The 18,831-nt window shown below is 34.5% G+C and overlaps 1 pseudogene; it reads left to right on the top strand.

The window, feature by feature from the left end:
* Positions 1–9,352: 9,352 nt before the first annotated feature.
* Positions 9,353–13,727, top strand: LOC741084 (ezrin-like; annotated as a pseudogene).
* Positions 13,728–18,831: the final 5,104 nt, after the last annotated feature.

Raw genomic sequence — 18,831 nt, forward strand, 5'->3', positions numbered from 1 at the left:
CTTCCATATTCTACTTTATTCTTACATCAAGTCCACACAAATAATCTGGATTATTTTCCCATTTTGAGGTCTGCTGCTTAGCGACCTTAATTCTATTTCCACCTTAATTTTCCTTTATAAATTAACATATCCGCAGGTTATTAATCCTCAGATTAGATATTCCTTTTTGCCTAGGTGTCAGTAGGGTTTTTAAACTGGCACAATAGTTCACATTTGGCTTTTAATAATTTGGTAAAAGTACAGACTTTTTTTCTTTTTGCTTTGATGGTTTCTACCTCTTTTTACATTCTCTACCAAAGTTGAAACATTTTATGTGGCTCCATTTCTCCTCAGAGGTGTTTGGTACTCTCTGAAATTCAGTCCCTCTGGCCTCCCTGCAAGCTTAGCTCTCAGATAAGCTCAAAAGTATAATTTTGTAGATTATTCTGCTTTTTCTGGTTTTTAGTATATGGCATTTACTTACAGCCTTTTAAATTTTATTTTCTTTTATCTTTCTTTCCTTTTATTTATTTATTTATTTATTTATTTTTTTGAGTGAGAGTCTTCCTCTGTAGCCCAGGCTGGAGTGCAATGGCGCAATCTCAGCTCACTGCAACCTCCGCCTCCCAGGTTCAAGCCATTCTCCTGCCTCAGCCTCTGGAGTATCTGGGACTACAGGCGCCCGCCACCACACCCTGCTATTTTTATTTATTTATTTATTTAGTTGTATTTTTACTAGAGATGGGGTTTCACCATGTTGGCCAGGCTAGTCTCAAACTCCTGATCTCAGGTAATGCACCCGTCTCAGCCTCCCAAAGTGCTGGGGTTACAGGTGTGAGCCACCATGCCAGCCTTTTAACATTTTAAGTCAAAATGCAACCTATTTACTGCTTAAAATTCCTTTCAATATTAACATTTGGATCCACACGCAGAATGAGCATGTAATTCAAAGTATTTATAGTTCTGTGACCTCACTGTATGACTAAAACTATGTTTTCTCCTCAAGTAATAATAGCACACATTTATGGAAAAAATTCGAAGATCCATGAACAGTGCTAATTGTTTTACATGCATTATTCTCATGTAATCAGCAAATCAACCCTTTGAGGAAGTGGCCTTATGATCCCCATTTATATAAGAATATCCTGAAGTGCCTGTAGGCACACAGCTAGATAGAATGTGGCAGAAAAAAAAATCCAAGTTTTAAATTTCATACCTATACCCTTAATTATTAAGTAATAGAGTCCCCATTTAATAATCTATTCTTATGGACAAGTCACAAATGTCTGCCTCATTTTGTAAGTCATGACAAAGCCTAAAGTCAGATTTCTGAAATATGTAATCACACTAGATCTTTCAACAAAGGCGCCATAAATATGTGAATATAGTCTCAATCTTCAGTTACGAAAATAACCCTGGCTCATGTTTTTGTATTCCTCTTTTTAATGGGACCCCTGCCACAAGTTTCAGGTTTATGCCAGATGGTTGTAAATTGAAAAACGAATAAAAGGGGAAGTAAAATATCCTTTTCCTTCTGCTCCCTGGCCACAGATATCCAATAAAAACAATAGACAGCAGATTAGTTTTGATAATTAATTGACTTTTACCAAAGAGTATGTTACCTTAAGAAAAAATCTGACAAAAAAGTTTTATGTGACACTAGGGAATGAGTGTCCTTTTAACAAAGTAAGAGAAAAGGAACTCTAAACAAAGGTAGAACTTCTAATATATATTTCTAGTAATAAAGAGCTCAAATTAGTGAAGTTCTGAGTCTCTCATGGTACTGGAAGTTGGCTGGAAGTGGTGATAGTGGAAGAGAAATTTTACTGAACCATAAAAATATGTCAAATGATTGAGCTTTCTTTTCAAACCATTCTTCAGTCTTGTCAGACTACTTTCTTTTATTATATTTAAGAATTCAACAGCCAAGAAGAACAATCTATTTCCAAAAAAGCCAGAGGAAAATGGAAGTGTCTTCATTCCTTTTGCAAATATTCTCCCTTGTTATGAGAAAAGAAAGCACTTCTGACAGAAAAAGTGAAGAATGTGCTCGCTGAATTTCTTTTATTGTACAATCCCATCTCTCTTCCTTTGTCTACCTTGTCATGTTTCACAGTCATTTCTTCACCTTTTATCATCAAGCTTTTTTACCTTTTTCTGATCTTTCTCATTCTTCTTACCAGTCCCTTTTCTTCATCTCCCTTCACAAAATACATTAGATTTCATTTTCACACAGTATATACTTTCTTTTTTCTTCACTGTGACATTAATTCCTTACTTCTAAATGGGGTAATAGGAAATTGAATCACTACCAATTTCCTTCTGGTGTAAGTGGAATAGCAAAAAATCAATAACCAGGAATAGGTCAACCAAAGGTCTTGTAGAACCCCATTAATCAGTGAAATAACATCTAGTTATGTGTGTGTGTGTGCAGATGTGGTACTTTTTCTCTATATGTTTTCATGTATGTGTGCCTATGTGTGGTATAGATATGTTTGTGTATGTGTGCATATGTGGTGTTTGTGTGTACATGTTTCTGTGTGTGCTGTGAGTGTATGCTGGCAAAAATATACAACGTGTAGGTAACTCACGTCAGATCTTGCAAAAAATGTTAAGTCTTAAAGTTTTAAGTTTTAAGTCTTAAGTTTTAAGTAGGTTTGTGGTGAGTTCAGAAGCCATATTTGTCTTCATTTAAAGTCTGATGTGGAAAAAAGTCAAGAGAAATAGACTTGCAAAAGTAATTCCCTAAGAAAGGAAGTGGAAGGAAGTTATGCTGCTTGCATTTTATAATTAATAAAGTAATTGTACTAGTAAGATAAATTAAAAATCCAAATATCTAGTGTTATTCATTGTATATAGAAAAAGGTAACATCCGCTCACAAAGGTAAATAATTTGTTTCAGAATCATTTTCTTCCACAGTGTGCTCATTGTGATACCAATAAGGCTTCTACAAATCCAGTCCAATTAATTCATTAATATAGTAGTAACAGGGAAAAATCTCTAGTGATAATAATATCCTTATTGTGTTGACTTAAGCGAAGTTCCACTGATATTTTCTGAAGGGTTATTATAATCAGGAGTCAAATACTTGCCTAGTAGATTCATCAGGTATACACAAGTAGCCATGGCTTCAGGGTAGCTCTTAAAAATATGTTTAGGGCTGGGCACGGTGGCTCACGCCTGTAATCCCAGCACTTTGGGAGGCCGAGGCGGGCGGATCACAAGGTCAGGAGATCGAGACCATCCTGGCTAACACGGTGAAACCCCGTCTCTATTAAAAATACAAAAAATTAGCCGGGCGTGGTGGCGGGCACCTGTAGTCCCAGGTACTCGGGAGGCTGAGGCAGGAGAATGGCGTGAACCCGGGAGGCGGAGCTTGCAGTGAGCCGAGATCACGCCACTGCACTCCAGCCTGGGCAACAAGCGAGACTCTGTCTCAAAAAAGAAAAAAGTTTTAAATGCCATTTCTGTAGTATATTAACATGTAAGCAACAATACACTGAAAGTGCCATTTTCTAGACTAATGCTGAAAAGATGAAAATGCCTATTCCAATAAATATTGCAATATAAATTAGTAAATAGTATTTTATTTGAAAACTGAAAGTAAATATCAAGCAAAATGTTGTTCTTAATACGAAATCCCTCATTACTGTTTCTAGTCTCCAGTCCTATTTTCAACATGCTTAGTGAACCATATGTTCCTTCTAAGAGATAGTTTCGTAAATTTGTCTTTCTCAGGAAAAGCAAGCATGAGAGGAGTAAGACGAACAGGTGATGGTGTTCTCTGTTATTATTCTTGGTAGAAATCATGAAGAGCCTAATGTAGTTGAACTTAGTAAGCCATATGGAAACAAAAAGAAGTCATATTCCTTATTGGATTCCACATAAATAAATTCTACATGTAAAAAAATCTACCATAGAATTGCAAATGATTCTCTCTGTAAAGGAATACTGATGGAAACATTCCAGAATAATACAAATAAGATAAAGAAGAACATATAAAACTGAAACTTAATGGTATAATAAGCTTCTTTTATCCTATTGCAATGATTTTTAGGTAAAACAAAATGCTAGAATTTATTTTTGCTTTTTTGAGGTTTACATCAACCTATCACAAATCAGTGAAACCAAGATGCTCAATCCGAAAATAAATTACACTGTGTTCTAACAACTATTTTTCCTAGAAAACTTTGTACTAAATATAAGGCTGAAACAAACGTTGATATCAAATAATCCAGAAAGGTTTAAGAAAATCATTACTAAATTTTTAAAATAACCCGTGTTAGAAAGTTAACAGTATTAACAGATTACAAAATAGATAGGAAAGTGAAAAAAACACATAGATTCCCTGTGTCTATAATTGCTGAAAATTTACCTGAATGTGACAAATTCCATAATTTTTAAATGTTAACCTTAAAGTATTGGAAAAACCTTTCATTTGTGCTGGTTATGAAAATCAGCTAAAAGAAACAAAATCTTAGAATGAATAATGTTATAGTTCTATAAAATTCTTTCCCTATAGAAAACCACTATCAATCAATGCGTGATCTAGGAAATTATTTGGGTCCCATCTTCAAAATATGGAAGTCCATCTTCTTCTCCTGTTTTTTCTTCTTTATCATGTATCTTAGTGAATTTCAGCAAAATTGCACTTTAAATAGTTGCACTGAACACATCCTTGAGGGCAATGAATCTGGAACAAAACCATTAGGAGTCTTTTGAAATATGCAGTGGAGAGGAATAGTAATTCTAGAAATATTTTGAAGGATAGAATCAATATGGTTTGGTCAACAATGGAATGTGAAAAGGTAATTACAAATGGCTTATTTCTCATTTCACTAGATTGAACAAAATTATAAAGGTGTTATACATTTATTTTAAAACAAAAATAATTTTAAAAATTAGATAAGCCACTCACCTGTGTGTGAGTGTGTGTGTGTGTGTGTGTGTGTGTGATGAGATGTAACTCATGTTATGGGTGACATAATACTCAGTCAACAAATTAATGTATAAGCTAATTTTTATAGTAATTATTTAATTACACTATCCAAACAAGTTTTATATATTTGACATTTTATGACAATGTATATATATCCCGTACATGCTTATTTATCATTAATTTTTCTCCTATAACATTATTTAAATAGGTATATATGTTGGTAGAATTTGAATATAACATAAATTATTTAACCCAGCCACTATTTTTAGAAGTGTAAATGGTTTGCAGCCTTTTACTATTATAAGCAATGCTGCAGTATACAATAATTTATGATACATTTTCAGAAATGAAATTAAAGGGTACATTTTGTAAAATTTGATAAATATTTCTAAACATTATAACCTTCTAAATAAATAAAATTCATGTTAAAATTGTAATTTTTTTCTTAGAAAACAACACTGAAATCTGCATGTGGCAAAGTGTTCTCTCTCTGGATTCAACTCTAATTATTAATAATTTTATGTAGAGTTGTATTTAAAGATTTTTAAAATAATTACCCGACAAGACAAAATTATTATCCATTGTTCTAATACTTGAATCCCTGTTTAAATTTCTCCAATCTTGTACTCAGTCATTTTGTATGTGAGTCGATATAGTGGTACAAATTATATTACCTCCCAGGCATGCCATTTGAGAATGGAAAATTCTCTCACCAAATTCTTCTTTGCATTGATATTATCCTTTGTCTGGTCTTTGTGTATTGCTTTAGGGGCAAGCAAAACAAGTTTAGTTTATCTTCTTTATAATATATAAACATATTTAATAGGGTTTTGTTTCCCCTTACTTTCCTCCTCCTCCTCTTCCTCCTCCTCCTCCTTCTTCTTCTTCTTTTCTTCTTTTTGTCAACTTCATATGACATGATTTGAACTTCTGCTGGAGACTAGCCACTTTTTCCTTTACACCCTGCTTATTTTTTTATTTGCTTATTTTTTTATTGTGGTACCTAGACCTAAAAGGAATATTCCAGGTATCTTTTGAGTAATAAAGAATAAAATTAAGCTTATCATTGCTAATTGATTATCATGCAACATATATTTACATTCCATTTGTTGGTATGAACATCTATTAAATCAAATTAAGATTTATTTCAACTAAAATTCTTCCCTTTACCATATTTAAAAGTCTACATATTTCTATTTTTATTCTGTGCCTATGTAGCTTCTCTGTATCTGTCAATATCCCCCACACGCCATTTTTCTGAATTAAAACATCCGGGGAGTAGGGATACAAAAGTGATCATTCAATGCAGGATAGTCTAGCTTTTAAAATGTTATTTTTTTGGCCACTTTATGGGATATGAAACCATCTTTTTTTGTACTATTTCCCAGAATTCGGAGAAAATGCTACATATCCAAATATTATGAATAAATATTAAATTATTTAATAGCTTAATCATATGACTTTTAATATAGCAACACATAATACATGTAAAATGAAAAATGTTATCTGTAAATACACCTGGACATTTTTACTCTTGTAGAAAATTGTTGCTTGACTATATTTCATACTGCCTCATTTTCATTTTCAGATTTGAAATTTTTTTAGCTCATTTATTTATTCAATAAATATTTACCTCAGTAAACCAACTTTGTGACAGCAGTTTTCCAGGTACTGAGAATAAATCTGTAAATAAAACAACTCAATATTCCTATGCACATGGAGCGTATAAACTAGTAAGGAGAAACAGGCAATCAACAAACAATTTAAATCTATAGCCTGTCATATGGTGATAAAGATTATGGAAAAATTCTAGCAGGGAAGAACATTAAAGAGGGCAAAGGTCAGGGTACCATTGTCAATAGGATGCTCAAATGAGACCTCACTAACAAAGTGCCATTAGTGTGAAAATCTGAAGGAGAGATAGAATAAATGCATTGGCCAGGTGTGGTGACTCACGCCTGTAATCCCAGCACTTTGGGAGGCCAAGGCAGGCGGATCACGAGATCAGGAGATCTAGACCATCCTAGCTAACACCTTGAAACCCCGTCTCTACTAAAAAAAAATACAGAAAATTAGCTGGGCGTGGTGGCGGGTGCCTGTAGTCCCAGCTACGTGGGAGGCTGAGGCAGGAGAATGGCGTGAATCCGGGAGGCAAAGCTTGCAGTAAGCGGAGATGCGCCACTGCCCTCCAGCCAGGGAGACAGAGCGAGATTCTGGCTCAAAATAATGATGATGATGATAATGATGGTGATGATGATGATGATGATGATGATGATGATGATGAAGAAGAAGATAATAAATAAATAAATAAATAAATAAATGAATCATGCAGAGATTTGTCTAAAGAGCACTTGAGATTTGGAAAAGGAGCCAGGCAGAATCCATGAGACAGGCACACGCCTGGCAAGGAAGCCAGTATGATTTGGGAGGGAATAGGATGTGAGGTTAGAGAAAATGAGAGGGCCAAAGAATGAAAATTCTTCTAGGTGACTTCTTGTAAATTCGTTGGCTTTTATTCTCACAAAGATGGGAAACTATGAGGAGTTTGAGAAGAATGAGAGTATTGGTCTTATATTTTTAAAGGATCACTCTGGCAGTGTTCATTTGAGAATAGACTCCAGTCGGATAAGAGTAGAAGCTGACACAGTGACAAAGTCTGATGCTTTATTTTTGCAGCTTATATATGCTGGAATTTTATCTTGCCAAGTATTGCCTTATGTTGCTACTTATTTACAGCTGCATAAAATCCTTTTCTACAATGGCATCACATGATGTTCTGTGGTTTTCTTTGTATTACAACGGATAAAAGAAACGACCCCCTTGAGGAAAGATAAATGACAAAGATGAGTGGCAAGGTAATTACAGAAAGGTTCCCTCTATGTTTTATAAGCTTTAATTAAGTCCTACAATGTCCTGTAATGCACAAATACTGTTAAACCTATTTGGCAGAGGGTGAAAATGAGGCAAGCTGAAAAGTAACCAATCAAAAAAGTTCCAAGATCAGAATTGGTTTTTTCTATGAAAAATATGCTCATCCTTTTTTTATAGATGACAAACTCGTTTCTATCTCCATCAGTTTTTCTTACTATTTTCTTGATGCTCTGTTTTTGGCTTACAGACTTTCTTTTCCAGGAGAGAATTAGGAAGTAGGGTCATGTGAGGAGCTGAATTGAGCTCTAATAGTCATAACATGGTAGGTGAACTGTTGGAGATTAATTGCTTACTGACACTGTCACTGCTGAGAACTCAGAATGTTTTAGCTTTACTGGTTTCATTAAACGTATAGTAAGAAAATTGGGCTATTGAAAAATTATTCCTATAGCTGAAAGGAAGAGTAAGGATGTGAAGAAGCAAAGTTAGCGGCAAATCCCAGATATTTTAAGGTGTTTCATTGTGAGAGGTAGTTTAATATAAAAGACATGTAAAGAATACTGACTATTGATTCTTTCCAGATTTTGATTCATTTTATAAAACTATTTTGAGGAACATGTCTTTTATGTTGAGATTTGTTTTGTGCGCATGGGAGATAAGAACGTAACCTAAGGTCATAGTTTAGAGCAGAAGCAAAGAAGTCAGACACCTTGTATTTAAATGTAGCTTCTGCCACTCAATGTTTGTATTACCTTGTAAACACTACTAAACCTCTTTGTGTCTCATCTCTTCATCTATGAAATGGTAATAATTATAACATCTTACTGAGTTTTGTAAGACATAAATAGATAATATATATTCTTAGGACAAATATAATAAGAGCTCAATAAGTGTTATATGATTGGTATTATTGTCATATTCATTTAGGCATGTCCCTGCCTCAAGTAGTTTGTATTCTATCCTGAACTATAAAAATAAGGCCTTTCAAAGAAAATGTGACGTATGTGATAAAGCAGTTAGTTCTACAGAAGTTCAGAGTAGGAAAGGATGAGTAATGTGGTACAATGGCCAGAGAATGATGTAGAAGGCTTTAATTGTGAGCCAAGCCTTGAAAAAAATGTATTAGAACTGTGGTTCCAACAGATACAGTTCAAGAAGAATGGCTACTCAGGACAGAAGGAACCTGTGTAAAATTGAAACAGCTACGGTGGGTTTTCATATTTTATAAGAGAGAGATAAAATAAGATCCTATGTTAAGGTATGATTTGACTATGGAGAACACAAGAGGCCACATAGGTGACTTAGAACATTGGAAGCTTTTGAGATCTCACTTTATTTAAGAAGTGCTTACAAAATAAAATGGCAGCAGAGTCCAGGAGAGATGCCTAGTTGCAGTCTGAATGAGCTAGTATGGGGTTGAGTCAATAAAAACCTTCCAATTGTGAGCAGCTAAAACTACAACAAAGGCAGTGGGGCGAAAAAATTGTTTAAGTTTCCCTAAAAAATTACTAAAGAGTATAATGACTGATTAGATATCGAGGGAGACACCGAGGGAAACTGGGATGAGTGACAGTGGCTCCAAAAATTTAGATAAACTGGAAAATGTTGACAGAGACTGGGAAAATATCATGAGTCACTGGAAGAAGGGGGTGAGTTGGATGGGTTGGTCAGTTAAAATCTGGAAATGTTAAGATGACTATGACGGAGAGTCAAGTGGAAATTGCCATCCATTGGACTGGAGTTCAGGAAAAGTAAGATAGATATAAAAAATAATATGAAAAAGATATAGAGTTTCTATCACATATTCAAACTAAAATAGTTTCAGCATGTTTCCAGATAGATTTTTTTTATGATAACATTCAGAAAAGGATGGAAAAACCAGTTAAGTCTAATTATAACCTATGAACATAGGGGAAAAAAATTCATTGTCACATTAAGCAAGAATTCAAAAAATAACAAACACTTAACCAAAAGTTCTGCACAGTAAACCCACTTTTCTTCTTTCTCAACCTAACTTGTGTATAAACTAAATCAGGCAGCTGAATGGGAGGATCTTTTGAGCCCAGGAGTTCCAGGCTGCAGTGAGCTATAATCGCTATAATCACGTCACTGCACTCCAACCTGGACAACAGACCAAGACCCGTCTCTTAAAAAGCAAACAAACAAAAAAAGTATAGAACGTTTATTTTTAATTTAGCACCAACCATTCTTTCATCTCTTAAGAACCTAAATAGGAACAATTCTAATAAATAGTTGGGGCTGGAATAATAAATTGCATAAATCTATTTGGAGAATTAACATGGAAAATTACAGTGTCACAGTGATTATTTCCTTATATTTCATTAGTTGCGATCTCCACAGAGTATTTAAATAATTGAATTTGTTACTTTTAAAAATTATTTATTTATTTAATTTATTTATTTTGAGATGGAGCCTTGCCTTGTCACCTAGGCTTGAGTGCAATGATGCAATCTTCGCTCACTGCAACCTCCACCTCCCAGGTTCAAGCGATTCTCCTGCCTCAGCCTCCCAACTAGCTGGGATGACCGTCGCCAGTCACCATGAGCAGCTAATTTTTGTATTTTTAGTAGCGGCGGGGTTTCACCCTGTTGGCCAGGCTGGTCTCGAACTCCTGACCTCAGATGATCCACCCGCCTTGGCTTCCCAAAGTGCTGGGATTACAGGCATGAGCCCCCACGCCTGGCCGAATTTGTTATATTTTAAGAAAGTAGTTCTGCCCTATGGGGCTTTGAAGCAGAGGTGCAGGTGAATGGAGGAGATACAGTGCTTTACACTGAATGGATCCAGCCAGCTATGGTTTCCAAGCTCTTGAGCCTGCTCTTTACAGTTTCCTTTAAAATGGTTATATTTGCTCTGGGAAGGCAATGCCAATAATCAAGTTTATTAGATGTATACATAATTAAAGTTAATAGTCCTTGATAGGTGTCTTGAGGGCCCTTCGATGAGGAAAGGACATGAGATTTCAAGGCATGGGCTTCATAAAATCTCTTTTGGTTACTCAGATACATTCTGTAGTTTCTTTTTGTTTCAGAGTGAATTTGAGGATACTCAGACAATTAGAACATTACTGTGAATACATCCCTAAATTTATTGTTTATTATCATGTAATATACCTTATTAAAATCTCCTTGCAAATTTTCAAATTATTTCTAATGCATATAGAAAATATGGCAGACTTTTAAACATTTAAATTGCCACCAAATTAAGAATGTTAAATTCAATATTGAGAAATAATATGAATTAAAACATGTAAAATTTAAAAACTGTTTCAGACATATCCCGAAGTATTGAAATTTTCCTAAATGTTATGTGAATCCCATTTTTACAGTTAAGAATGCAGGAATTCTATTTTATGCTGATAAAAATCTATTGGAGTTCTCGTACAAAGGTGGTCCCTCCCTTCACAAATTTAGTTGGGAAATTTCAAACACCATTCTGTGAGGAAGCCAGGAAGTATTAACTTCAAACTTTTCAGCCCCATCCCACACACATATCTTCACATGAAGAAACTAAAGCGCACAGTTACAGCAGATGTCACATAGCTAACAGTTGTGACCCTGGGATGTAAAATGTGACTTTTATTAAAGGCTGTTTACATATGCCCTTTGATTTTGTCACCGTTTGGAATTTTTTACTGGTTAACTTTTTCCAAAGAGTCAGGCTCTTGCTATGGGTTTATTGTCAACTCTCTCCATGATTCTCCATCCACCTCTTTACTCCCTTCTCTCCTCACTCCTGTACATTTTTATTGATTAACTATATAGAGAATTCAGCTATCTCTTTGTGTTTTCATCATCTTCTGTATATCAGAGTTTAAGCTCACACTCAGTAGTACTTACAAATTTATTTCCAGTTATAAAGTGATTTCCTGCCTATGATGAATTCTAGCATTATGTATTAAAATAGCAATTCATATTTTTCTTTTCCCTACAAAATATTTAAGTATAACATCATTCACATTACTTTATTAGGATTCTGGCTAAATGCATTGCTTTATATTAGTGCAGTACAGCTCTGGACAAACTGTTTTTTTCTCTTTTTAGTATCCTGGAATTTGGGGGAACATGGTTGCTCACAAAATGAGTCTGGTCTTTTGTTTTCTAGATGTCCAATATGCTCAAAAAGCATTGAAATCATTTAAAGTAATATTTAAGCCCATTTATACTGACATTGCCTTAATGAATATGAGAATTCTTTGCATTTCAGCTGAATATCCTCACAGTTTTAATCTACAAATTCTAAGACCCGTATAGTATTAAAATTTTCCCATGTGATGAAGCAAGAAAAATAGCTATAAGTGGGAATTATAAAATGCAAGTATGTGGTACTGTCTTGGTCCATTTGTGTTGCTGTAAATGAATACTTGAGGCTGGGTAATTTATAAAGAAAATATATTTATTCGACTCACAGTCCTGCAGGCTGTAAAAGAAGAATGGCACTAACGTCTGCTTCCAGTGAGGGCTTCAGGCTGCTCTCACTCATGCTGGAAGGCCAAGAGGAACAAGCATGTGCAGAGATCACATGATAAAAGCAGAGAGACGGAGAGAAAAGTGCTAGACTCTTAAACAACCAGCTCTCACAGGAACTAGCTGAGCAAAAATTCACTCAACACTCTACCTCGCAGAAAAGATATTAATCTATTCATGAGGGATCCACTCCTATAACCCAAACACCTCCTACTAGGCCCCACTCCCAACACCGGGGATCAAATTTCGACATGAGGCTTGGAAAGTCAAACGTCCAAACCATAGCAGATACTTACACAAATCTAAAATTTACTTGTACGAAAGAAGTTTTATATTTTTAGCTCAAAAAATGAATATACAGATTTTTTTCAATGGATAGTAGTAATTGACTTTCTACACTGAGATGAAAAAGGAACAAAATTTGTTATACCAGAATATTTCAAAGTAAATAGCACAGAAATATATGTGATTGTCTCCAGATGCTAAGTAGGAAGTACTTTGGATCAAGAAATGAAAAACCAGGTGGCAAAAAACAACCTACAAGGGATTATGAGAAACCAGACCAATATAAGAAATTGAGAAAAATCTGGATCTATATTTAATATTTCATATATATGTTTTTAAATTAATGAATAATATTTCCACATTTTATGGGGTACATGAAATATTTTGCTAATTGCATAGAGTGTGTAATAATCGTCAGGATATTTAGGTTATCTATCACCTCAAGTGTTTATTATTTCTGTGTTGAGAACATTTCAAGTTCTCTCTCCTAGCTCTTTGGAAATAAAGCATTATTATTAACTATAGCCACCGTACTCTGATATCAAACATTATAACTTATTTCTTCTATTTAACTATATGTTTGTACCCATTAACGAAGGAGGAGCTGGAGAGACAGGTGGTGGATCAGTGAAGAGCCAGGAGCAGCTGGCTGCGGAGCTTGCGGAGTACACAGCCAAGATCGCACTCCTGGAAGAGGCACTGAGGCGCAAGGAGGATGAAGTTGAAGAGTGGCAGCACAGAGCCAGAGAAGCCCAGGATGACCTGGTGAAGACCAAGGAGGAGCTGCACCTGGTGATGATGGCACCCCCGCCCCCACTGCCCCTCGTATAGAAGCCTGTGAGCTACCATGTCCAAGACAGTTTGCAGGACGAGGGCTCTGAGCCCACGGGCTACAGAGCGGAGCTGTCTAGCGAGGGCATCCGGGATAACCACAACGAGGAGAAACACATCGCCGAAGCGGAGAAGAACGAACGCGTGCAGCGGCCCCTGCTGACGCTGAGCGGCGAGCTGTCCCAGGCCTGAGATGAGAATAAGAGGACTCATAATTACATCATCCACAATGAGAACATGAGGCAAGGTCGGGACAAGTACAAGACGCTGCGGCAGATCCGGCAGGGCAACACCAAGCAGCGCATCGACCAGTTCGGGGCCATGTAATGGCCAGGCCAGGTCCGAGGGCAGAGAGACGCTCTGCAGCGGGCGCTGCTGCCCTCACCTCCAGCCTCCTCACGCTTGTGTCTTTAGTGCTCCAAGTCTAGGAACCTCCTTATCAGATCTCAGTTCCTTTAAAAAGCAGTTACCCATGAGAAACGTCCTGGTCTGAGAACCAGTGGAGGCGCCCTGGTTTGTTTTCCCTGACTGTATCATGGTGCCAAGCAGGCCAGATTCTGGCGATTATCTCGAATCACCTCCTGTGTTGTGCTGGGACCCGGACTGACTGAAATAAGGAAAATGCCTGTAAAGTCTGAGTAACAAACTTCGTGCTGGCCAGTGTGATACGAGATTCAGTATCATTAAAGGAAACCATGTCATGGCTTACACCTGTGCTATACTTTTTCTGTATTTGAAATGAGCTCAAATTGATTGATTTCTTGTTTTTAATTTATATGAAGGATCCATCTTTGTATATTTACGTGCTTTTAGGGGTAAAAAGTTTGGAAATTGAGTCTGAAGCACTCTTGCACACACACAATGATTCTCTCTTCCCGTCACTCCACGCAGCTGGCAGAGATCGCAGTGGTCACCAGCGTAAGCGGCGTACGAGGACACTCGGATAAATTTGAAGAAAAAAAAATTTATTTTGTTTTTTGCTTAACAGTTAGAAGAATACATTGTTGGACTCATACACCTAATTAATGATCAGTTATATAGTATTATATACAAGTGATAATGTGGATTTGTAACATTAGTTTTAAAAAGGGAAAATTTTGTTCCGTATATTTTGTTACCTTTACAAAATAAAAGAATTACACATTAAAAACCAAAAAAAGAAAAAGATATCAAAATGACAGAAGTTTTTACCTATCTATAACAAACTTGAACGTAAACAATTTAAATTCCACAATTAAAAATTATGGACTGGCTGAATGGATTAAGCAAAAAAACAAGACCTAATTACATGCTGCCCTCAAAACCTCATTTCATCTGTAAAGATACACATAGACTAAAAGTGGAGGAATGTAAAAAAAAATGCACAAAAACGGAAATGAAAAGCATCTGAGAATAGCTATACTTAGATATAACAAAATTTAAGCCTAAAAATACAAAAAAAAAAAAGACAAAAAAGTCATTATATAGATAGAAGAGCCAATTAAGCAAGATAATTTAATAATGGTAAATATATATGCACTTAAAACTAGAACACCCAGCTATATAAGCATGTATTATTAAAGCTAAAGAGATAAATTGTTTCTAATACAATAATAGTTGTGGACTACAACATCCTGTGTTTAGCATTGGACAGACAATGTAAACAGAAAATCAACAAAGAAATATTGGACCTAATCTCAACTATAGGCCAAATGGACCTAACATATATTAACACATTGCATCCAACAGCTACAGAATACACATTCTTCTCGAAAGCACATGGAACATTCTCCAGGATAGATCATATATTAGGCCACGAAACAAGTCTCAACGATTTTTTAAAATAGAAATTACCTCAAATATATTCTCAGACTACATAGACTAGAACTAGAAATCATAGCTAGACAAATTTTAGAAACTGTACAAATACATGGAAATTAAACAATATGCTCCTGAATGACAAAAGAGTCAATGAAGAAATTAAGAAATAAATTTTATCAGGCATGGTGATGTGCACCTGTAACCCCAGCTATTCTGGAGGCTGAGGCAGGAGAATCACTTGAACCAAGGTGGCAGAGGTTGCAGTGAGCTGAGACCGCGCCACTGCACTCCAGCTTGGGTGAAGGAGCAAGACTCCATCTCAAAAAAAAAAAAAAAAAAAGAAAGAAATTTTTAAAATTCTTGAAGAAAATGAAAAGGAAAAGGAAAAGGAAACACAATATACCCAAACCTATAATATAAAGCAAAAGTAGTGCTGAGAGGGAATTTTATAGCAATAATGGCCTATGTTAAAAATTAGAAAGATTTCAATTAAATAATCTAACAATGCACCTCAAGGAATGATAAAAGCAAGAATAATCCAATCCAAAGTTTAGGAGATAAAAAGAAATATAAAAAATTAGAGCAGAACTAAGTGAAAGTGGAGACTATAAAATAGTACAAAGAATCAATAAAATAAATTATTTTTTGAAAAGGACAAAATTGACAAATTACTATTAAAATTACAAAGAAAAAAGAGAAAAGACTCAAATGAAATTAGAAATTAAAAAAAGGAGACATCATTACTGATCCTACAGAAATAAAAAGGATTACTGGAATCTATTATGGATAATCTTATGTTAACAAATTCAAAAACCTAGAGCAAATGGAAAAACTCCTAGACACATATAGCCTACCAGGATTGAACTAGGAAGAAACATAAAATTGAACAGACTAATAATGAGTAACAAGATGGAATCAGTAATAAAAAATATTTCAACAGAGAAAAGCCCAGGACTGAATAGCTTTAATGCTGAATCCTCCCAAAATTTTAAAGAACTAACACCAATTTTTCTTAAACCTTTCCAGAAAATTGAATAGGAGGGAATTCTGTATAACTTATTTACCTTGCCAGTAGTATCCTGATACCAAAACCAGGTAGGGACACAACAAAAACAGAAAACTACAGGCCAATATTTCTGACAAACATAGATGCAAAAATCCTCAATGAAATGCTAGGAAACTAAGTCCAACAACATACCAAAAATTTAATGCATCATGGTGAACTGCTGTTTATCCCAGGGATGCAAGAATGGTTTTAACATATGCAAATCAAGAAATGTGTACATCATATGAACAGAATGAAGGACAAAAGCCATAGGTTTATCTCAATAGATGTAAAAAAGAAAAAAAGCACTTGAGAAAATTCAATGTGCCTTTATGATAAAAACTCTCAACAAATTAGTCCTATTTTTAGTTTTTTGAGAAATCTCCATGTTGTTTTTCATAATATCTGTACTAATTTATATTCCCACTAACAGTGTATAAGAGTTCCCTTTTCTTCACATCCTTGCCAGCATTTGTAATTTTTTGTCTTTTTGATAATAGCCATTTTAAGGGGTGAGAATGATATCTCATTGTGGTTTTGATTTCCATTTCCCTAATGATTAACGACGCTGAGCATTTTTTATATACCTGTTGGCCACTTGTTTTTCGTTTTTTGAGAAAACTATTTCTCATTTTTTTAATGTGCATATGTTGGTATTAGCCACATAATTACCACATGAGATTATGACTAATTTGACAGTTTCCCCATTCACCTGCATAATCCCACTCTCAATTCTTTCAGATAACACAAGTTAATAAGTTAGTGGGTATCCTTCCTTAATTTACCCCCATGTTCATATTATCTAGATAAGATGTAGATACAGACTTATTATACACAGGTATATTGTAATAGGTTTTGTCATAATTGCTCTTTTCAAACCAGAGTTATATTTTACACACGTTTTGCATTTTGCTTTTCTTTATAAGATTTTGCAAACTCTGACCTACCCCCACGCCCAGTCTGTTTACTTGCTGAGTCCTAATTCATTCTTGTTAATAGTTATATATTATTCCATGGTGGATATGTAATATACAATGTATTTAATTACTTCTCATCACTAATCATCCATTTTATTTCAGTTATTTTGCCATAATAGGCAAAACTCCTTGAATATATAACCGTTTCAACTGGGGCATTTATTTCTAAAGAATAGGTTTCCACAAGTGAGATTTTTTGTGTTAAAGAAATAAGCATTGTTTTTTTCTTAAAAAATTTTGCAAGAATACCTTCATAAAGAAGTATAAAATTGCAGTTTCTATTAAGGGTATGATAGTGCATTTTCCCCTACATTATTAACTACATTCATTTTAAACTTTTTTTCTAAACTAGAAGATATAAAGAAATATCTCATTAATTTCAATTCCATTTTTTTAAAATTCTAGTGACTTTATGCATCTATTTATGTTTCTTAACCAGTTGCTCCTCTGTGATTTGCCCATCTTTTCATTGGCTTGTATATCTATGTACAGATTATAGATTATCACTTTTATTATAAATATAGCACATTTATTTGATATTGTCATTGCACCTTTTTAAATATCTGGTCTTTTTAACTCACTACGTATGGTGTGTTTTGCCACACAAAGGCTTTTCATGTCTACATGGTGAAATGTTCATTTTTCTTTTATGAATTTTGTGCAATTAGCATTTCCTACCGTGGAATATGCCTCACTGATTTTTGCTTCCTGTTTTGATGTATCTGGAACTGATTTTGTAACTGGTTTAAATGCTGCTCCAATTTTATTATATTTCAAATGGATAACCTATATTATTTTATTTCTAAATAAACTATTCTTTTGCCATATATTAGAAACTACATTTCCTATATATTAGAATCTCATTTTAGGGGCTCTATTTCTGGATTGTATAGTCAGTTCCACAGGTCACTAGCTTTTTAGATCTGTGTTCTGATAGCTGAAAAGGACACTAACCATTCATCATTCTATTTCTTCACATATTTCTTTACTATTTGCCAGCATCTATCCTTCCATATAACTTCAAAGAGAAATGAATGCTGTTTTTAAAAGAGGGAATTTTAATTAGAATTGTTTTAAATTTATACACTGTATTCAAATTTAGTTGAATGACTATAGCGATACTATTTTCTCATACAAGAAAATGGTAAACCTAGGATGTGCTTTGCACTTGTTATGATTAGTTTTCCATCAGTTAGTACAACTTCTGGCTATATTTATATTGGTCTTTGGTCAATACTAAATTTAATCTTTAAAGGTTATAAATTTTTTACCATCTTAAAAATATTATTTTCCATTTTTATTTTTTAGTATTCAATTTAGTTTAGTTATTATTTTTCTGTGTTTAGCTTGTATGAATCTGCTTTACTAAGTTTTTTAATTGATTCGGTCTAGTTGGGCTTCTTTTTCTAACTAGAACCTACTCTTTGTTTTTCTACATTAAATGGCTTTAGAGTTGATTCCATGTAGCTATTTTTAAATGGCTATCCAGTTAAATAACTAACATTTATTAAAAAGTCCAACTTTTCTACTTATTTACAATGCCTGCCTTGATTTTATATATTACATTTCTAAAATGACTTGGATTTATTTGTAGGCATCCTATCTTGTTCCATTGG

This window comes from Pan troglodytes, chromosome 2 (assembly GCF_028858775.2).
Source record: "Pan troglodytes isolate AG18354 chromosome 2, NHGRI_mPanTro3-v2.0_pri, whole genome shotgun sequence".
NCBI classification, from domain to species: domain Eukaryota; kingdom Metazoa; phylum Chordata; class Mammalia; order Primates; family Hominidae; genus Pan; species Pan troglodytes.